Below are 23,980 nucleotides of genomic sequence, written 5' to 3' on the forward strand. Positions count from 1 at the left end.
GTAACACAACAAGACAGGCTAGCTGTAAGAAGGATGTTCTGCATGATGGGGGGAGGGGGGGTGGAATGGGGGGAGTTGGATCCACAATCAGCAGTCACAATCTAAGGATATGGGCAAATCACTTAGAACTGAGCTGAGGAGAAATCTCTTCACCAGAAGGCAAAAGAGATCAAAGGATTTGAGTGAAAAATGGGACCAGGATATTTAGTTCTTTGTTCAGCTATGATGATAATGAATGATACAGCAGATTCAAAGGCCAAATGGCCTCCTCCTGTCCTGACTTTCTATTTCTATGTCTCTATGATTCTGACTTCAACCTCACTGAGAAATCCTCTTTCTCCAAAACTGCAATTCTCTCCTTAACCAAAAACGACACCCTCTCCTCTTTTTCCCCTTTCTTACCTTTGCTGAATCCTTCATAACTAGGAGTATTTAACACCCAAACCAATCAATCTTTAAACTTGTTTTTCCTTATCACAACATTATAATCTCACAATGCGATCTTAATAACTGGGCTTCATGTAACCCCTGTTTTATACTTTTTTGCTTTCTCCCCTGCTCCAACCCAACTTGTTAACTTGCCATTCTGATTTTGGCTCCACCGTACTCTCCTAACATTTTGTACATTCTGATATTAGTCTCCAATATTGTTTCCTGGCTCTCATACCCCTGCTGAGTTAGTTTAAATCCTTTGCCACAGGAAGAGCAAAATGCCCTGTGAGGAATTTAGTTCCAGTTCTGTGCAGAAGCAACCTTTCCGACTTATACAAGTGCTGCCTTCCTGGAGACTGGCCCCAGTATCCCACAAATCTAAAGTCCTCGGCCTGCACCATCATTTAAGCTCAGCATTCACCTGTCTTATCTTCATACTGAAAGGCTACTGCTTTACTAATTTTCCACCCAGTTCCCTAAACTCTAATTGCATTGCCACTTGTGAACATATTGCAAACAGCGCTGAAAATGTGTTGCTGTAAAGGTGCAGCAGGTCAGGCAGCATCCAAGGAGCAGGAGAATCGACGTTTCGGGCACGAACCCTTTTTCAGGAACCTGAAGGGTTCGTGCCTGAAACGTCGATTCTCCTGCTCCTTGGATGCTGCCTGACCTGCTGCGCCTTTCCAGCTACACATTTTCAGCTCTGATTGCCAGCGTCTGCAGTCCTCACTTTCTCCTAACGTATTGCAAACATACAAGTATGCAGATCAAGTGCAGAAGTGGGCCTTTCAGCCCTTTAAGTGATTCAATACAATCACATGTGATCTGATTATAATCTTAAGTAAGCACTTCTGCATGTCCACAATAATCTTTCACCCTTGTGCAGCTGGTTTAAAAATATTCAGATACTCCACTTCCACCATTTTCAGAGAAAGGGAGTACCTATCTTTCCTAATCAACCTGTTCAGAGGTGTTTTACACACATCTGAAGCAGGTGTGACTGGAAGCTGGACATCCCAGGCCAGGAGTAAAAACACTTCCACAAGAGGGCCGTCGTGATCCGCTTAGAAAAAAAATTAACAAATGTCTTCATTAAGTGGATAGCCTTGACTTTGTCTTTCCTATTTTTGTCAATTTTACCAATATGGGCCATGGCCTCTGGCTGTTCTAATCATCATGGAGTCACATCGCTAGCTACAGAAATGCATGCATGTTTCTCTACATTAAGAATCCATATCAGTACTATCCTTCCGCAGTCCTTCCTCTCCTCCTGGACTACTAGTGGTGCCATGGGGATGACTCTCATTGCACTCCTCCATGGATCCATCTCTCTCACAAATATCCAGAACAGAAAACTGCTTAATGAGCAGCACTTCTGGGGACCCCAGCAGAACGTGACTATTTCTCTTCGACTGACTGGCGACAAAATTGCCTCATTTCATCTTTGGAAAGGTTGTGCAAATTGCCAATGCCATTTTCCAGACATGCTGTTGACCATGTACCTGTTATCCCCTTATCCTCCCACATTAGCCTTCCACCATTTTTGCAGCATACAGTGAGAAAACAAAACCACTATAGACAAGAGTCAAACCAGCAACTCAATAATGCACCCATTTATTACCGTTTTTTAAAAATTATTCAGAATGTTTTTCGTATTTAAGCTCCCCTTGCTGTCCCCCACCCCATCGCAGGTCTTATGCATTGTTCTTCCAAGGCCCTCCCACCAATTTAAAATGTCTTACTTCTTCTACTTCTATTTTTCTTTAATTCTCAAGAAAAGCATTACTTTAAAATGTTAATGTCGAGAGTGTGATGCTGGACAAGCACAGCAGGTCAGGCAGCATCCAAGGAACAAGAGAATTAACATTTCGGGCAAAAGCCCTTCATCAGGAATGAGGCTTGTGGGCTGGGGGGCTGAGAGATAAATGGGAGGGGGGTTGGGGCTGGGGGCAAGGTAGCTGAGAGTGCAATAGGTAGGTGAAGGTGGAGGCAAAGATGAGAGCTTGGAGCGGACGGTGAAGTGGATAGGTGGGAAGGAAGATAGACAGGTCAGACAGGTCAAGTGGGCCTTGCCAAGTTGGAAAGTTGGATCTGGGATAAAGTGTGCGTGTGGATGGGGGGGGGGAGGGGGTGTGTAATTGAGGAAACTGGTGAAATCTACATTGATCCCACATGATAGGAGGGTCCCAAGGCAGAAAATGAGGTGTTCTTTCTCCAGGTGTCGGGTAGTTTAAAATGTTTACTGTTTCTCACTAGTGATACTGCATCAACTGATGAGAGTTTCCAATTCTTAAAAATTTTTATAGAAGCTGTTCATTGAACAATGTCCATATGTATCATAAAGCATATAAATGTCATGATATTAACAATGCTACCCAGGTTATTTATACTTTGAAACAGCAAACAAGACGTGCAAATAATGAATGAATATCTATTGTGGTTGATCTTTAACATTCAATGATTATTTTAGTCAATGTTTGCCCAATATAAATTGTTTGCCTTGGAAAGGCAAAGACACATCTAAATTCTTCTTAATTGTTATGAGGCATCGTGAATCAATAGAGTTGATGATGTATGGGAAAAGAACTTAGTCCAACATATGGAGTGACTAATAGGGTTTTAGATCAGTATCGAGAGTGTGGTACTGGAAAAGCAGTCCTCACTTTCTCCTTTTAGATCAGTATGTTATATAAATGAAATGAGAATAAAGAGTTGACTATAGGAAGCATTTGCAGAGACAGTCATGGGCAAAATCAAAGGAAGTCATAAATGAAAGGAAAAATGTTGACCTGAGTGCAATGGATAACGGGGAGCCATTTGATTATATCAAGAAAGGGGATGCTGAAATGGAATAAGACTTAGATTCTGGTTTGTTTGGAGTGGTAATATAATACAGGGAAAAGTCAATGATTCCACACATCTGACACCGAGTCACCAAAAAAGAAGCCAAAAATATTGCCATCTTTTCTCAGGTCAAAGCCAGTCTGTGCAGGTTTCCTGTCAGCAGCACAGAATTTTTCCTGATGCTGGTGACAGAGGATCTCAGTTTGAATTCCATTCCAGTACAACTCCAGTCCTGTGTCTCAGATAAATATTAGGCAGGATGGATCGGAATAAAAAATAAGGAAGGATGTGGGTGAGAAAGAACACCAACACATTCAAGCAGATAAAAACATTCCTAGGGTAAAGGAAAATTTGGAGGGCACAAAATATTCTTATTAAAATACTAAAACATGCTGAATAATGTTGATGAACAAAGATTAGGCAGTTTAAAAACTGAACAGCGAACTAGAACAATTATCAAATTAACATAACCCAATTAACTAAAGAAATGAGGAGTTTTTAATCAGATAGTAATAGATGTAAATTAAGTAAAAGAGTACAATTGTTGAAAAAAATCACAAAGCAATAATTTACAGTAGTACACAGAACAAAGTATCAACTTAGTAATGCAGTAGATGTGCCAATTAGCAACTTGAATAAAAGCTGTTGAATACGTGTCCAGCACTGACACATGTTAAAGTGAGCAAAACAGCAGAGAAATTGTTCTGAGGCTTGTTGAGCTGCTAGGATATTGCAAATGTCATGGGGAGGCAACAGGCCGAAGATGAATAATTAAAAATATGGATTATTATAATGCCAGTTTGCTTGATTTACCTTTGGACTCAGGAAGAAAAATGTGCAGTATTGAGCTAGAACATTTTGAGCTCTGATATTTGACTTTGTAGTTTTGTTTCATTTCAGTGTTTTATGTTCACACATAAGCAAGGAGCTGGAATATGCTCTTTGACCTATTAGGCTATTACATCATTCCATAACGCCATGTCTGAACTTTAAGTCCACATTTTTGCCTACCTCGATAACATTTCACCCCCTTGCTTACCAAGGATCTATCCTCCGACCTCTGCCATCAAGACAGACGCCAAGCCTTTTATACACCATCGTTTGCAACAAACTACCTAGCCTTCAGGAGAACTGAAACCACAACATCAAACAATCTTGTCATGGTAATCTTTGCAAGACATGTCAGATCATTGACATGGATATTTCCATCACAAATGGGAACATCACCCACCACGTACATGGCATGTACTCACATGACTCGGCCAACGTTGCCAAACTCTTATGCTGCAGGAAGGTTGCCCCGAGGCACGATATATTCTCCATACTGTTCTGTGTTTGTAAGATCTTCCTTACTCTTGTTTTAACACTACCACCTCGATAACTTATTATCTTTCTACATTAATTAGCTTGTACTGTTTTAGATAACTTGTTACTTTGGTTGGACCCTTGGCATGAGACTCTGATATTTATCATGTTATTCCTTTCACTAGGTATGTCTCTAGCACCATCTTATTTTTGATTTTTTTTTGTAATTATCTCGCTGCCTTAATTAATCAGTTCATAGGTCAACCCTTCACTTGCTACTCAGCTATGTATTCGCACTGTTGACACTTTTGATCCTCTGCAAAGACTTGTTATTCAGCCTGTCAACACTTCACTCACACTATTCGTACTTAACTGTTGACACTAATAATTATTTCTCCGCCTTTATATTCTGCGCCTGTGTGCTTCCCTCTACCTCTCATGATGATGGAGCAGTACTCCAAAAGCTTGTGATTTCAGAATAAACTTGTTAGACTATAACCTGGTTTCAATCAACTAGGAGAAAGTGGGGACTGCAATGCTGGAGATCAGAGACGAGAATGTGGTGCTGGAAAAGTACAGCAGTTCAGGCAGCATCCAGGATGCTGCCTGACCTGCTGTGCTTTTCCACCACCACACTCTCGACTATAACCTGGTTTCATGTGACTTCTGACTTTGTCCACCCGAGTCCAACATTGGTACCTCCACATCACAAAAATATTTAAAGACTTTGCTTCCAATTACTTATCAGGAAGAGTTCTAAAGAATCAGGACCCGAAGAGAAAAAGGTTTTATCTAAGCTTTGTTTTAATTAGGTTAGATTAGATTACTTAGTGTGGAAACAGGCCCTTCGGCCCAACAAGTCCACACCGACCCGCCGAAGCGCAACCCACCCATACCCCTACATTTACCCCTTACCTAACACTATGGGCAATTTAGCATGGCCAATTCACCTGACCCGCACATCTTTGGACTGTGGGAGGAAACTGGAGCACCCGGAGGAAACCCACGCAGACACGGGGAGAACGTGCAAACTCCACACAGTCAGTTAATAGATTAATTCTAGACTCTCCCACAAGAGGAAACATCTTCTCCACATCAACTCTGTAAAGACTCTTCAAGATCTTTTATGTGTCAATCAACTTGTTTCATTCATTTTTAAACACCAGCAGATACAAACCTGTACTCTTCAACCTTTCTTCTTAACTCAACTTACTCATTCCATGCAAAAGTGAGGACTGCAGATGCTGGAAATCAGACTCTAGATTGGAGCAGTACCGGAAAAGCACAGCAGATCAGGCAGCATTCGAGGAGCAGGAAAGTCGAAGTTGCGAGCAAAAGCCCTTCAACAGGCTTTTGCCTGAAATGTCAATTTTCCTGCTCCTCGGATGCTGCCTAGCCTGCTGTGCTTTTCCAGCACCACTCTAATCTAGAGTCTCACTCATTCCAGACATTAGTCTGGTAAACCCACCATGGATTAAGTCATAAAGCATATTTACATAACAGGTACAGGCCCTTTGACCATTGTGTCCACACCAGTCATCAGGAACCTATCTACAATCACCACATTCTCCAACACTTGGACCTTAGATTCTAGGCAATTTCATTTCAGAGTTAATCTAAATACTTCTTAAATGTTGGGAGAATACCTGCCTCTTCCAGCATTTTAGGCAGTGAGTTCTAGATAGCTTTCAGCCTCTAGATGAAAAGATGCATTCTCAATCCCTTTTGAAAGCTTTTGCCTCTCTGTGCCCCTTGGTTATTGATGCCGCTGCTAAGAGGAAATGTTTCCTCCGATCTACAAGATCTAAGTTCCTCATATTAATGTACACCTCAATCAAGTCCCTCTTCAGACTGCTCTCAAGTAAACAAACCCAACCTTCCTGGTCTCCATTCAGAGATTAAATGCTCCAGCCCAGGTAACACTTAAATGAATCTCTCTGTATTTTTTCAAGTGTAATCCTTCTCACAGTGTACAACTCCACACAGTTGTGACCTAAGTAACATTTTACGTGCTCCATCTTGCTCTTGTATTCAATGCCTTGACTAATAAAGCTAAGTATGCTTTCTTAACTGCCTTATCTACATGTCCTGCTACCTTCAAAGGTCTATGGATATTTATTCTGATCCTCTGTAGTTCCTTGGGTCCTATCATTCATCATATATTCCCTTGACTTTTTAGTCCTCCCAAAATGAATACCTCACATGTTAGAGGATTAAATTCCATTTACCACCATTTGGCCCTCTGACCAACCTGCCTATATTGCTTTCTGGCCTAAGACTTTTCTCTTCACTATCTACCACACCACCAATATTTGTGTCATCTGCGAACTCTCAAATCATAATTCTTACATTTATATCAAGATCATTAATGTTCATAACAAATAATCAAACATCGAGCTCTGCAATACACCACTGGACCCAGACTTCCAGTCACAAAAACAACATTTCAACATCATCCTCTGCCTCCTTAAGTTAAGCTAATTTTGGTCAGATTGGCAAATCATCTTGGGTCCCATCCGAGACCTTGTCAAAGGGCTTACTAAAGGTATGATGTCATATCTCCATATTTTAATCAACACCTTCAAATCATCTGTTTTACTTACAAGACTCCTTGCTTCAAAATAAATGCCATCCAGTCTTTCCATGCTTCTTTGTTCCTTAACTCAACCATATACCCTCTGTCTTCCAGATGGACTTGGTCTATCCTTTCCATTTGTCCACCTCCTACTGTACCTGCAGGCTTTATGCCATCCTCCTTCTAAGTTAGCTTAAACCTCCACTAACAGTAAGAACAAACTACCCCCGAGGGTACTGATCCCATCTCAGTTCAGGAGAAAGTGCGGACTGCAGATGCTGGAGATGAGAGCTAAAAGAGTGTGATGCTGGAAAAGCACAGCCCGTTAGGCAGCATCTGAGGACCAGGAGAATCGAAATTTCAGGCTTCAGCCCTTCATCAATGAAGCGCTTATGCTTGAAACATTGATTCTCCTGCTCCTCCTATGCTGCCTGACTGGATGTGCTTTTTCAACATCACACTTTTTGACCCATTTCATTTCAGTTCGCTTGCCCCGGTCAGGTTTGTACAAATCCACATTCCCCTGAAAGGGTTGAGCTTTTTGAAGAAGTAGCAAAGAAGATTGGTGAGGGCAGAGCAGTAGATGTGATCTATGTGGACTTCAGTAAGGTGTTTGACAAGGTTCCCCATGGGAGACTGATTAGCAAGGTTAGATCTCATGGAATACAAGCAGAACTAGCCATTTGGATACAGAACTGACTCAAAGGTAGAAGACAGAGGGTGGTGGTGGAGGGTTTTTTTCAGATTGGAGGCCTGTGACCAGTGGAGTGCCACAAGAATCGGTGCTGGGTCCTCTATATTTTGTCATTTACATCAATGATTTGGATGCCAGCATAAGAGGTCCAGTTAGTAAGTTTGCAGATGACAGCAAAATTGTAGGTGCAGTACACAGCGAAGAGGGTTACCTCAGATTACAACAGGATCTGGACCAGATGGGCCAATGGGCTGAGAAGTGGCAGATGGAGTTTAATTCAAATAAATGTGAGGTGCTGCATTTTGGGAAAACAAATCTTAGCAGGAATTATACACTTAATGGTAAGGTCCAAGGGAGTGTTGCTGAACCAAGAGATCTTGGAGTGCAGGTTCATTGCTCCTTGAAAGTGAAGTCACAGGTAGATAGGATGGTGAAAAATGCATTTGGTATGCTTTCCTTTATTGGTCAGATTATTGAGTATATGAGTTGGGAGGTCATGTTACGGCTGTACAGGACATTGGTTGGGCCACTGTTGGAATATTGCGTGCAATTCTGGTCTCCTTCGGATCAGAAAGATGTTGTGAAACTTGAAAGGGTTCAGAAAAGATTTATAAGGATGTTGCCAGGGTTGGAGGATTTGAGCTACAGGGAGAGGTTGAACAGGCTGGGGCTATTTTCCCTGGTGTGTCGGAGGCTGAGGGGTGACCTGATAGAGGTTTACAAAATTATGAGGAGCATGGATAGGATAAATAGACAAATCTTTTCCCTGGGGTTGGGGAGTCCAGAACTAGAGGGCATAGGTTTAGGGTGAGGGGGGAAAGATATAAAAGAGATCTAAGGGCAACCTTTTCAGGCAGAGGGTGGTACGTGTATGGAATGAGTTGCCAGAGGATGTGGTGGAGGCTGATACAATCGCAACATTTAAGAGGCATTTCGATGGATATATGAATAGGAAGGGTTTGGAGGGATATGGGCTGGGTGCTGGCAGGTGGGATGAGATTGGATTAGGATACCTAGTCAGATTGGGCAGATTGGACTGAAGGGTCTGTTTCCATACTGTACATCTCTGTGACCCATGGATTCAAGAATCTAAAGCCCTCCCTCCTGCAGCAACTGTTCAGTCATGCATTCATGTGCTTTATCAGCTATTCCTTATCTCCTTGGCACATGGCATGAGGAATAATTCAATAATTGCAACTTTTGATGTCCTGTTTTGTAATCTGCGATCTAGCTCCCTAAACTCTTGCTACCGACCTTATTTTCTCTTTATAACATTGGTAATATGAAATACGATCTCTGACTGTCAGGCCCGCCTCCTTCAGAATACCATTCAATGATATTCCTGACCCTGGCCTCAGGGAGGCAACACATCACCCTGGAGTCAATCCTGCTACTCAAAAACACCTGTCTATACCCTCATGATTGAGTCTCCTACAATTTGGGGGCTTTCCTGGCTCACTGACTACCTCCTTTCTTTTGACCAGTGGTGCCCATTTTTTATTGGACTGCACTTCCTTAAGGTGATCATGTCTAAAAATGTGCTATCCTCATAATTCCCAGCCTTACGTGTGTACTGCAGTGCCTCCAGCTGGTGTTCATACTCCATGACACCCAAGCTGATTAAACAGTGGGAACTTCCTGAAAGCATGACCCTGCATCCCAGGGGAGTGAACTCCCTTGACAAAGCTTTAATAAAAATACCCTTGTCCGAATTTAAAGCTAAATAGAAAACATCTGAAGATTTATTTAATAAAAATAAGTTAGAAACTCTTATCTTTCCTGAATACAACTTGAAATGGAGATAAACAACTTACTCACTACTAAGCAATCAGCTTACTGTTTTGTCAAAACAGCGTTTTCACCAGCCTTCTCGAACAATAGCAGGATTCCTGTTCAGCTTTATCTCTTTCTCTGGCCAAGCTCAGAGCAGCAAGACTCGTTCTCTCAACTGTTCGAAAAAAGTCATACCGGATTGGAAACATTAAGTCTTTTCCTCACAGATCCTTCCAGACCTGCGCTTCTTTAAAATCTTCTGATTTTATTTTGGATTTTCAGGATCTGCAGTATTTCGATTTTATTACAGCTGTAAAAAACTTAACTCGGCGCCACCAGATAGGACCATAATGTGGTGCTAATCTGTGTGTCTAATGCTGATGGTCAGGAATGCCTGAAGACACTGCTTGTGCCAATCTGGCAAGCCCTGCACTTTACAGTGAAATTCAGATGTGGTACTCATTTTATTCATCATTATCTGGTTGGTAAAACCCTTGTAGAAATTCAGACCAAATAAGCTTCTGGAGATTGACAAAAATCAATTTTACGTTCAGTGATTTGTACAATGACAATATATGCTTTAAATTACATAAAATATAGTTATATGATTTAACTAGAATTGATTTATTTAACTGCAGTCACTCAAATTATTCTTTAACTGTGCCATGCAAATATTGTGTTTTGCATTATTCACTCTGGTGAAGTGCAGATTGCTGGCTGGGCCAACATTTATTGCCTATTCCTATTTGCTCTTGTAAAGGTTGTGGTGAACTGCCTTTCTGAGAGAAGGCAATAGCCTAGTGGTATTATAGAACATAGAACATAGAAAAGTACAGCACAGAACAGACCCTTCAGCCCACGATGTGGTGCTGAGGATTATTCGTAATCTAAAATAAAATAATCTAACCTACGCACCCCTCAATTCATTGCTGTCCACGTGCATGTCCAGCAGTCACTTAAATGTCCCTAATGACTCTGCTTCCATGACCACCACTGACAACGCATTCATGCATTCACAACTCTCTGCATAAAAAACCTAACTCTGAAGTCTACTCTATACCTTCCTCTTAATATCTTAAAACTATGCCAGTCAATCCTGCCCTGGGGAAACATCTCTGGCTGTAGACTCTATCCGTGCTTCTCATTACCTTGTATATCTCAATCAGGTCACCTCTTTTCCTCCTTCTCTCCACTGAGAAAAGTCTAAGCTTAGTCAATCTCTCATTATAAGACAAGCCCTCCAGTCCAGGCAGCATCCTGGTGAACCTTCTATGCACCCTCTCCAAAGCCTCCATGTCTTTCCTATAATAGGGTGACCAGAATTGGAAGCAATATTCCAAGTGTGGTCTCATCAGGATCTTGTAGAGCTACAGCAAAACCTTGTGGCTTTTAAATTCAATCCCCCTGTTAATGAAAAGAAAACACCATATGCTTTCTTAGCAACAAAGTTGGGTGGCAACTTTGAAGGATCTATGCACTTGAACACCAATATCCCTCTGTTCCTCCAACTGCCAAGATCCTGTCTTTAATCCTATATTCAGCATTCAAGTTCGACCTTCCAAAACGCATTACTGCATGTTTATCCAGGTTGAAATCCATCTGCCATTTCTCAGCCCAGCTCTGCATCCTGTCTATGTCACGCTGCAGCCTGCAGTAGCCCTTGATACAATTAATGGCACCTTCAACCTTGGTGTCATTGGCAAATTTACTAACCCATCCCTCAATATCCTCATTCAAGTCATTCATAAAAACTACAAAGAGCAGAAGGCCAAGAACAGACCCCTGCAGGACACCACTCACCACTGACCTCCAGGCAGAATACTTTCTATCTGCAACCACTCTCTGCATTTTGTCAGCCATCCAATTCTGAATCCAGTCAGCCAAATCTCCTTGTATCCCATACCTCCTGACTTTATGAATGACCCTACCATGGGGAACCTTGCTGAAGCCCACATACACTATATCCACTGCTCGACCTTTGTTGACCTGTCTTGACACCTCCTCAAAGAACTCAATAAGATTTGTGAAGCATGACCTGCCCCTCACAATGCCATGCTGACTGTCTTTAATCATGCTGTGCTTTTCCAAATAGTCATAAATCCTATGCCTCAGATTCTTTCCAAAACCTTGCTGACCACAGACGTAAGACTGACTGATCTGTAATTGCCAGGGATTTCCCCATTCCCCATCTTGAAAAGAGAAACAGCATTCGCCTCCCTCCAATCCTATGGTATGACTCCTGTGGAGAGTGAGGAAGTAAATATCCTCGCCAATGACTTAGCAATCTCCTTTCTTGCTTTCCGGAGCAGCCTAGGATAAATCTGTCTGGTCCTGGGGACTTATCAATTTTAATTTTTGCCAAAATTTCTAGCACATCAATTTCACCAATCTTGATCTGTTCAAGCCTGTCTCTCCGCTCCTCAAAGTTCTCATTTACAACAAGGTCCCTTTCCTTGGTGAAAACCAAAGCAAAATACTCAGGGCACGCACAAGTTCCCTATGCGATACCTGATCAGTTCTACCTTCTCCCTGATCATTCTCCTATTCCTCACGTATGAGTAAAATGTCTTTGGGTTTTCCCTAATCCTTCCTGCCAAGTCTTTTTTGTGCCCCCTCCTGGTTCTCCTCAGTCTATTTCTGAGCTCCTTTCTAGTAAACCTGCAATCCTCTAAAGCTGTGCTAGATCCTTTCTCCCTTCACCTTACGTAAGCTGCCTTCTTCCTTTTGATGGGAAGCTCCTCTGTTCTCGTCATCCCAGGCTCCTTAATGTTACCCCTTCTTGCCTGTTTCAGAGGAGCAAAGTTGTGCATCACTCGCAACAACTGCTTCTTAAACAGTTTCCACATGTCTGTTGTGCTCATTCTGTGGAACAATTGCTCCCAATATGCACTTCCCAGCTCCTGTCTGATAGCATCATAATTTTCTTTTCCCCAATTAAATATCTTCCCTTGATAACTGCTCCATTCCCTCTCCAAAACTATGATAAATGTGAGGCAGTTGTGGTCACTGTCACCAAAGTGTTCTCCCACCATGAGATCTGACACCTTTCCTGGCTCATTACGAAGCACCAAATCCAAAATGGTCTCTCCCCTCATCGATCTGTCTACATATTAAGGAAGGAAACCCTCGTGAACACACCTGACAAAAACAGCTCCATCCAAACCATTTGCACTAAGGAAGTTCTAGTCAATATTGGGAAAATTGAATTCATTCATAACAACAACCCTGCTGCATATACATTTTTCCAAAATCTGCCAGCCTATGAGTTCTTCAATCTCCCTACTGCTATCAGGGGATCTGTCGCCCCCAGAGAAGTGGCTGTTCCCTTGCTGTTCCTAACTTCCACCCATACTGGACAGAGTAGAAAAGTCTTCCTTAACAACCCTTCGTTTCTGTAGCTGTTATGCACTCTTTATTAGCAATGCTGCACCCTCTCCTCTTTTACCACCCTCCCTGTTCTTTTTAAACATTCTAAACCCCGGAGCATCTAGCAACCATTCCTGCCCCTGTGAAACCCAGTCTCCATTATGGCCACAACATCATGGTCCCAAGTACTGATCCATGCTCTAAGTTCATCTCTCTTATTTCTGATACTCCTTGCATTAAAGCAGACACACTTTAACTGATCCCTTTGTTTCATCATGTACAAAACCTTCTTGATAGATTCACTAGGTCCTGCCACTGCCCCATCTACAACTACCTCCCTCTCAGATACGTAGCTCTGGTATCCACCCCCTTGCCAAAATTAATATCACTGGACTATTAATCCAGAAACTCCACTGGGATTCTGAGCTTGAATCACCAATGGTAGGTGGTGGAATTTGAATTCAATAAAAAGAAATCTGAAATTAACCATGTGCTGATAACCATGAAACCATTATCGATTGCCATCAAAACCCATCTGCCTCACTAATGTCATTCAAGGAAGGAAATTTGCCATCTTCATCATCTGGCCTACATGTGACTCCAGATCCACAGCAATGTGATTAACTCTCAACTGCTCTCTGAAATGGCCTAACATGCCACTCAGTCACATCAATCGCTATGAAGTTCTAGTGAAGAAATGAAAACTGGACAGATCTAGACACCGGAAAAGACTACAGCAGAAACAATAGTTTCAGTAGTCTAATAGTAGTCATAGTCATACTGATGGAATTATACCTTACAGACATTGTCCCAGACCACCACCTTTTCAAGGACAACTAGGGATGGACAATAAATGCTGGCCGGATGGTGAAGTCCACATCCCGTAAGTGAAAAGATAAAACCCTGCAATCTATGTGCTGTAAGTTGACCCACAATGCCATTACTGAGGGAGTTCTAGGTTTTTGACCCAATGAAGGAACATGTGTCAGGATAGTGAGTGAATTTGAGAGGAACTTACAAGTGGTGGTGTTTTCAAGCATCTGCTGCCATGTCTTTTTTGATGGTAGTGGTCATGGGGTTTTGAAGATGTTCTCTCAGGAATCTTGGTGAATTTCTGCAATGTATCTTGTGGATGGTATGCACACTTTCCTATTTCCTCCCACTCTGAAGCTCTCTCTTTTCATTTCCATTACTTTCTCTTCTGAGTGTCCTATTTGTTCTTTTTGTTCAACACTACAAAACCTTTCTGAGATTTTTCTTGCTCAAAGAAGGTGCAGAAACATACTCTCACTCTGTAAAACTTTAGGTGAGCTGGTGAACATAAAGAAACATATTGCACATATGATGTGTAATTTCTAAGTTGTGAGGCAGGTATATTTTGGACAAAGTGAAGGCTTACTAACTTTCTAATACATAACCTCACAGTGCTTGATGCCAGCCTTGGGAAAATTTTCCATTGGTCAGAAGGAATGAGCACACAAGTGTAGAAGAAGATGCATAAATTTGAAAACACGTACCAACAAATTCAAGAACAGCTTCTTCCCCACTGATGTCAGTCTTATGAATGACCTCTCATGCAATAGAGTTGGTCTTTCTCTGCACCTTCTCTGAAACTGTAACATTCTGTATGCTGTGTTATTACCCTGATATACTTATGTAAGGTATGATTTGTCTGGATAGCATGCAAAATAATGCTTTTCACTTATCTTGGTACATGTGACAATAATAAATTGAATCAAATCAAAAAGAAATCTCTCAAGTTGCATTGACTTCTATAATCCTGTAAACACCCACCTTGACAAGATGGTCTTGACAAGAAGGAAAATCAAAATCTGAAACCTCTTTCTCGAGATTATTACCAATTTGAAAAATCACATTGGACGTGTTTATCATGACCTAAGGATTAAACTTTCTATCTGAAGCAACGTTATGCCACAGTAATTAGTATTTCCATGTTTTACTTGCCACTTGCATCATTGTACAATAATCCCTGTCACTTATTGCTATTTATTTCTGTGTGTATAGGATTTGACATTTTCCTGAGTGTCCCATTGAAACCAAGCATATGCACTCATTCACAATGGAGATGGTCATAAATAAATCAACATGGAAGCTTGCCTCAAGCATTGCCTGTGGGAACTCTTGCACTGATGCTCTGTGTGAGAATCAATTCTAATGGGGGAGGTTTGAAAGCTGGGAATCCTTCAAATAAATTTGTAGAGGCTTCAGCATTTATGTAAGCCATAGAACAGAGGACACAATCTCATTGTAATGTTTCAAATGATGGAGACCCTGACAGCTGTGAGAGCAGCATGTTTATCATGACACAATTCAACTCACATCATCGAGAATGACCAGGGTTCTGAGAATCCATAATAATTGACATCTCCATCAGCAGCCTTTATACATTTAACACAATGCACAATTTGCTTCTGAATTTTGAACTGGTTGCAAACTTAAACGTCTGAATTTGTTTCAACCAAAGTGATCAGATTTTTATTTGTCCTTCGGTCCCCTAAATGGGCACTGGGAAGAGTCCATACAAAGAAAATGCTTACTATTTTATTTCAAACAGAGTGAACATAAAACTGAACTTAAATAAAAGAGATGAGCTGACTGTCAAATTCAACATTTTCTGTCTGGAATGATGTTTATGGGAAATATATTGAAAGATATATTGTCGGTGTATGTTATGGCTGCCCATGACTGGGTGGCACAAAATGGCCGATGGCTGCCCCATGGGCTATAATAGTTTGAGCATGTGGGAAAATACTTACTTAACACAGTCTCCACAAGTAGGACAATAGCAGGTCTGTCTTAAATGAGATAGAATGTGCAGCTGGTAAATGTTATCCATTGTGAAATGCTTCAAGGAGGAAGATAAGAAAATCCGTGAAAACATCATGACAGAGTCTGGGCCACCACCCCTTTGAGGTGCTGTGCTAGAGAGCCAATCTCAAAGGGATAACTGGCTCTGCTAACCAATGGTTTCAAACGGGGGAATGGGGGCATGTGCATTCTAAATTTTAACTGGAAACTATATGATGATTTTGTGTGCCTTACTGTGAAGAAAATCTGTAGCTGTATCAAAGTTGGACCAAAATAAAGTTGTATTTATTTATTTATTGTATTTATTATACCACAGACTCGGAGTCTCGTTGGAAAATACGACATCCAACAATGGAACATCTTTTCCAGATTACAAAAAAAGACAAATAGAGGTAAGAATGAGTGATACATAAAACAAAGAATATTGCATGTTTATTCATTAAGACTTACTCTGAGTATTTTTTTATTTAGAATTAACTTGATGTCATCTTCATGAGGAGGGTGGTGCATGTATGGAACGATCTGCCAAAGGAGGTGGTGGAAGCAGGTTTGGTTACAACATTTACAAGGTATCTGGATGGGTACATGAATAGGAAGGGTTTAGAGGGATATGAGCTTAATGGTGGCAAATGGGACTAGATCAGTTTAGGGCAACTGTTTTTTTTTGTGGACAAGTTGAACCAAGTGGTCTGTTTCCATGCTACATCACTCTATGACTCTTTGAATCTGATGTTTCCTTGGATAACCCATTGTATTTGTTGAGTTTTCTGTGCTGTAAAATGTTATGCTACTGAATACTTAAACATTATGTTCAAAACAGGAGCCATGTTAGACTTGAATCATTATCTCTGTTTCTTTCTCCATGGATGAAGCTAGTTTTGAGTTATCCAGCAATTCCCGTTTTTATACAATTTTATGACCCCAGCTGATTTTAATGGTGGACTAATCAGATCTCAGAATGAAGCCCATCTTATAGATTCACAAAAGGCTGCCAGTGTGTGTCTAAATCAACAATATGTTTATTCAATAAGAAAATACATTAGCTATTTACAATGGTCAAAACAATCAGAAGAACATCATTAAAAACACGAGGCAAAGATTCAAATTCACATTATTACTTTTCTTCCTGCAATATTCTTTAAAGCAGGTAATCCTCAGCAAGTCACCATTTCTTCCATGCTTAGGCTACTCGCTCATATTAGTACAGCTGTAGTCAATTTCCTTCTGCTTAATTTCTGCGCACTCATTAGATTTGTTTTCTACCTTCTGCTGGCATTTCTCCCTAACAGACATAAAACAAACTGCAAAGTAAACTCCATTATTTTAACTTCAGAGAAAAGGCACAAGTTCCTGAAACTCTCTTTCCATCAGTTTAGCCTGCACTCTTTGGCACAACCATCCAGAATCCTTGCCTTCTGGATTGTTGCGTCTCTCTGTGTATGAATGGATTCTTGATGATTGGTAACAGCACAGTTTGTTTCTCCTCTATCTTGTATTCAATGCACTAAACTGTTCACCTCTATCTGCATTATAAAATCCTCATTAAAGTGTATGTAAGCCAAACATGCATGAACTCAAAAACCATGTTTTTCCCTATTTACACAAAATAAAATGAAAAATATAAATTTAACTAAATATTTACATTCCTCCTCATTATTAGGAACAACTTTATCAAAATCACTGTTCTATTAGTAACACTGAAGTATTATATCAAAAGTATCAAACATAACACTACATCAAACATAAGACTATGAACAATTCACCTGATCTCTTTGGTCCTTTTAAACCTTAGCTTTCAGCTCATCCTTTGCTAAAATGTTATACCGATCTTTGTTCATTCAAAACTTGGTTTCTACTTTTGTAACTTCAGATCCTCAGTATCCACTATCAGTATTCAAAGTCTAAGCAAAATATTTTTCTTAAAATTTTAAGGGCACAAAACCAGCTTCAGAGATGACTGCTCATCCATTAGAAGGCCAGACTCTGTAGGGAGACACAAAGAAACCAGGTCAAGCTTTTAATGGCAATATCCAAATGGTTAATTATGATGAGCGTAAAATCAGAAAGGCTGGAAATACAGAGCAGGTCATAATGGTCAAAGAGAAATAGAGTTAATGTTTCAGGTTGATCTTAACAAGCTTAGGTTGGTTGTTAACCAGCAGGGAAGCTTGTGTTACATGACTGCAATGTAATGACTCCAATAAATTGGTAGGAAGCAGCAGTATAGAGAGAATTCCCCCTTGAGCAAAGGAAACCATGACCACTCATTAGACTAGGAAAGTGATGGATTCTTGTTAATGTTTCTTTTCGTTTGGCAGAAATTGAAATAACAAGCAAGAAGTGACAACAGGGTTTCACTGCAATTTTTAACGTAGCTGTCGCTTGAGAAATATTCAAGGTAAAGAACATCAGAATTAAAGGTTATTACATGTAAGTCATTCACCTATTCAGTGACTGCTGCTGCAATTTAGTGAACATTTTGATAATGTGGCCAATTTAGGTGGAGCTGTGATCAATTGATTCATGACTGACAATGTCAGAAATGTTGTTTTGTTAAAAAAAAGAGCAGCCCTGAGTAAGGCACTGACAATACAAAGCTGCAGTACATGACAAGGTAGAATAATTTGCAAAGAACTGGCTTTGTCACATGAAAGAGAAGAGTCAGAGTATTCACTGAATGTGAAGGAAACATTTGTGAAGACGATGAAAAAAATTTTAATCTTTTGCACTTTATCTCTGTTCACAATCTCTCACATACAGAAAGCAATCCAGTTGCAACATGGTAAAAGTATTCACAGCAAAGAAATTGACAATGGATAGAATCTTATCCCTGAATCACATGGTCTACAGCAAGTAACATGGGATTCAAGAAAAGTCAGGTGATGCCTTTCTCACTGTTGGGAGCAACTCATTGAATTCCAGATATTGAGATGAAATTGTTGCTAGGAGCAATGGGATGCCATATTTACAGGGGTTGTTGCTTGTCAGCGTCATTAACTGCAAATCTCGGCTCACTTATTGAACCTACTGCCCATCCCGAGAACACTGGACGTTGACAATTCCCAAACAATCAGATGGATACCTGATGACTTCAGCCCATCCTTGCACCTCCTATCCACATATTGAAAACCCAGCACCCTTTCCCATGCAGCCCACGGTTACAGTTGCAGGCATCAACATGTGCTAACTTCACCACATCATGACTGCATATCTCTGAGCAAGTTACAATATGCCTCTGTTCTGCCATGCTGGATCTCAAGGTAGAATGACAATCATCATGACAATGCTGCTGCAAGGATACGTTGCGTGCAGGAACTGGCACTCTGCTCATGGTTGGACTGGCTGCACCTCCGAACAACGTGCTTGATCTCTCAGTGCTCAGTCACAGCATTCCTGCCTTATTTTGCCTTGCCACTTTGTGATATGCCCCTTCAAAACTACCAGGCTCACAGCATTGCCTTATTCTTTGGCATAGATACAAAAAACCTTATAACAAATGTCAGTAATGATCAGTTTGACAACTCAAGGGAAACACCCTTTGGCCTGGGCCCTGGCAGAGTAAGTCAGGTATGGTCAGGATCCTCAGTGTGTAAGGGGTGAGGACACAAAAGTTGGGCATTTATTGCTATCCATCTTGCCCTATTGTGGGTAGTTTCCTCCTGGAATGGAGAAAGGGAGCAATTAAGGGAGCTGAAAATGATGGCACAAGTGTTAAGATTGCTGCTGGTAATGGAAATCTGGAGAAGTATACTGAGGCAGTGAATAATTAATATCAAAGCCATGCTGGGCTAGTAGCATGGTGAATAGGTGGGAAGGGTGAATGAATGAAGATGCTCTGCATACAACAGTGAAAGTGATACTTGGAGAAGGTGCATACAGTCATGGAGACAGATTGAGTGTGAGATGGCCATGTGATGGCACAGTGGTTAGCACTGCTGCCTCATAGCACCAGAGACCCAGGTTCAATTCCCACTTCAGGCGACTAACTGTGTGGAGTTCGCACATTCTCCCAGTGTCTGTGTGGGTTTCCTAGCAGGAGGGTTTCCTCCGGGTGCTCCGGTTTCCTCCCACAGTCCAAAAACGTGCAAGTTAGGTGAATTGGCCACACTAAATTGCCTGTAGTGTTAGGTGTAGGGGAATGGGTCTGGGTAGGTTGCGCATCGCTGTGGACTTGTTGGGCCGAAGGGCCTGTTTCCACACTGTAAGTAATCTAAGATAGCAGTAACAATTTTGGCAGAATGGAAGGTAACTGGCATTAATCCTACAGTGCTGCATCTTCCTCTGGACATCTGAGACCTGAGTAGCAATTTAGACCAAGGCTGTCACTGTCTAGTGTTGTAGCCTCCTTTGGAGCTCCTGAAGGGGTGGGGGAGAGAATGTGCCTTGTGTTCATTCCCATCCACCAGGACCTCCAGTTGCCTGTCCGGAAAGCTCGGTGTAAGTGAGGACTGCAGATGCTGGAGATCAGAGCTGAAAATGTGTTGCTGGAAAAGTGCAGTAGGTCAGGCAGCATCCTAGGAGCAGGAGAATCTTCAGGAAGAAGGGCTCATGCCCGAAACGTCGATTCTCCTGCTTGTTGGATGCTGCCTGACCTGCTGCGCTTTTCCAGCAACACATTTTCAGCTCTGCAAAGCTCAGTGCCAAATGTCCCATTTATGTCATATCAAGGGCAAGTATAAGGAACAGAGCATGTCTTTTAAATATGGCACCAGTGACAGAGATGCCAGTCTACTTCAGGATATCTGGACAGAGGCAACCTCTTCCAGTTATGGAGATTAGTAGAATCAGTCTAGGTTTGGACAAGAGGAGTGTCATAGGGCTGTAGTACAGGGGTCATGGAAAGAATCTCATCATGAGATTCAACAAAAAATGTAAGTTTAAGTCTAATGTTTCCACATATAGTCATAGAAATGTCGAAACTAGGAGCAGGAGTAAGCCATTCAAGTCAGATCAGCATTCAATCTGACCAGAGCTAATGCCCTATCTCAATGCCGTGTTGCCACTTTCCCCCATATCCATGGCACCTTTAAAATCTAAAAATGTATCTATCTCACTCTTGAATGTATTCAGTGACTTGCCTTCCACAGCCTTTTATGGGAGAGAATTTCACAGGTACACTATTCCCTGAGTGAAGAAATATTTCCTATTCTCAATTATAAGCGGTTGACTTTTATCCTATGACTGCATCATCTGGTTCTAGACTCCCAAACAGGACAGTATTTAGTCTGATCAATCCTGTTAGAATTGTATATGTTTCAATGATGTTTCCTCTCAACTTCTCAATTGGTCAGTCTTTAATCCCATTAGACTTCCCCAGCAACATTCTTCTACTAATGCTGATTGCCCTAAATTTCAAGCTGTAACAAGACCCTTGGTTCCTGAACATTTCTGGGAAGTTATTTGTATCTTCTTTTTTGAAGACAGGCTCAAGTATGTGTTCACTCTGTTGTCATTTCTTGTTTCCCATTATAACTTTGCCAGTTTCTGTGGAACCGAAATTTGGATTTTCTAATCTTTTTCTCTTTACATAGAGGCAATGACCTAGTGATATTATTAAGTAAAAAGTGAGGTCTGCAGATGCTGGAGATCAGAGCTGAAAATGTGTTGCTGGTTAAAGCACAGCAGGTTAGGTAGCATCCAAGGAACAGGAAATATTATAGTGATATTATTATTTGACTATTTATACTCAGGTAATGTTCTGGAGACCTGGGTTCAAATTCCACCATGGGAGATCATGGTATCGAATTCAAAGATAGTGTGGACTTCTAGGTCTCAGTGTTTATGAAGCTATTGTAACTGTTGGAAAGATAAGTATGGTTCAGTAATGTTTCAAGGGAAGGGAATCTGCCATCCCTTCCTGGTGTGGCCTACATGTGACTCTAGATCCATAGTAATGTGATTGATGCTAAATTGCCCTCTGGGCAACAAATATTAGCACAGGCAGTTCCACCTCCAAACCTACAAATGAAAGTAATGACTTGCAAAGAAAAAAAATATGTAGAAGCTTTTATGGTCAGTTTCCTTATTCACTATGATTTTTACTGTCATATTCTATTTTCATTCTCTTAACAACATTTTGTTCTCTTTCACTGAATTCGGAAATGCTTCCAAACCTCAAATTTGCTAATTTTTATGGCAATTTTGTAGATCTAGTCTTTGAATTTAACGCTGTTCCTTCTTTTCATAAGCCAAGGTTGAGTCTCATTTCCTTTTTTATTTAAGTGACAGGCAGACATAAATAACTGTTGCAATTCATACACATGTTTTAAAAATATGAAATATTACCTATCCACTGTCAATGCATGTCTTCGCTGTGAAGTAAACTTAATAGTTACTCCTTTATTAGCTGCTTACCACACTGACTCAGTGTTTAGCACTGTTGCCTCACATCACTAGGTAACAGAGTTCAATTCCGCTCTCAGGTAACTGTCTGTGTGGAATTGGCACATTCTCCCATTGTCTGTGTGAGTTTCCCCCTGGTACTCTGGTTTCCTCCCCAATCCAAAGCTGTACAGGTTAGGTGGATTGGCCAGGCTAAATTGCCCACAGTGTTCAGGGCTATGCAGGTTAGTGAATTAACTGTGGGAAATGCAGGGATACGGTGGGATTGTGGATTCAGGTGGGATGCTGTTTTGAGGGTCTGTATGGACTTGATGGGCCAAATGGCCAGCTGCTTCCACACTGTAGGGATCATTTTTTAAGATTTGGAGACACCGATGTTGGACTGGAGTGTACAAAGTTAAAAATCACACAACACCAGGTTATGGTCCAACAGGTTTAATTGGAAGCAACAACTTTCGGAGAATTGCTCCTTCATCAGGTGTTTTTTTTTTAAAGACTACTAATTATGCTCAGGACCACGTTTCGCTCTAAACATTCCTGCTGCAATACAAATTCCTTGCTTTATATCTTTGGAGACCTTACATTAAGTCTGAATTTTATTTTCCTTTTTTTTGTACCATCTTTTCACATGCATTTCCTTTCTCAGTTAAATTCCAAGTGTGGTTACTTATTTAAAACATAAACACTTTTCCAATTTCCAGCTATTTGGAGACAATGCTTAATAACAGTTTCTCGTCACCCAGTAAAATTATGCTTTTCCTGGGATGTCAGTCTTTTGTTTTGACTGTTTCAATCCTAGTGCCATCTGCTCTCTCATAGCTATTCCCACCACTCCCCCCCCCCCCCCCTCCACCCCCACCAACCCCCACCCCCAGCCTCTCCAACTCCCAAGGTAAATGGTGCAGGACTTGAGGCTTGGTCGAATAGTAAGTATTCCTGCTCCACATTACTCTCTCACAGGTCACACTGTCTCTCCAATCTCCTTCCAAAATATGATTATTCAGTCAATGAACTGTGATTTTGCTTCTGTTGCTTTTTTTGTTAACTAGCACCGACTACAGGGCATTCTTTCCTTGTTACCAGAGCAATTCTACTCCTGAGCAATAGGGGGAGACACAGAGCATAGTTGATCTTTTTCCCAGTTCTTCAGAGTGGGCTGAAGGAACATTGGGATAGACTTGACTATTTAGTTCCCCAAGTCTACTGGGCCATTTAGTGAAAAACAATGGTGATCTGTGTCTTAATGCAATGATCAAAATTGTTTCTGTAAACATTATTAATAGCTTTATGGAACAGAAACCTATTAGTCTAAGTATTGAAATTTTCAGAAGTACTGGTGACTCTTACATTAGATCAATCACCGTGGTGGATCCCAACTATTCTTGATTGCTCATCAGCACCATCACAAGGGACATAAAGCCACTTCAGCATAGCAATCATAGGGAGGAGGATAAGGGAGAGGGGGAAAGGTGGTTGATAACAAGGGTCTCAGTGTGACTCAGTGCTTGATGCTGACACCCTTGGTCAGGTATTGAGTGCCTTTGAATGCAAGACTCTCCCTTGGAAATCTGCAAGCAACACAGGCAGGATTTGCCTTTTGAATCTCATGCATGGCAAGTCCCCTGCCTGCCTGTGTCCAAATGCTAGCAACAGTGGGATAAAGCGTTAATCATCCCCATTTTGAGCAGAATTGCTGGTAGGTTTGGGGGTCGTCAGCCATGGACCTTCTAATCATGGACCTCATTGGGACAGAAGGTGGTAGAGTTCTCAACTCATTAGACTCACTTTGGGGATTGGTGGGAGGGGTGGCGGGGGGGGAT

This window comes from Hemiscyllium ocellatum, chromosome 4 (genome assembly GCF_020745735.1).
Source record: "Hemiscyllium ocellatum isolate sHemOce1 chromosome 4, sHemOce1.pat.X.cur, whole genome shotgun sequence".
NCBI lineage: Eukaryota > Metazoa > Chordata > Chondrichthyes > Orectolobiformes > Hemiscylliidae > Hemiscyllium > Hemiscyllium ocellatum.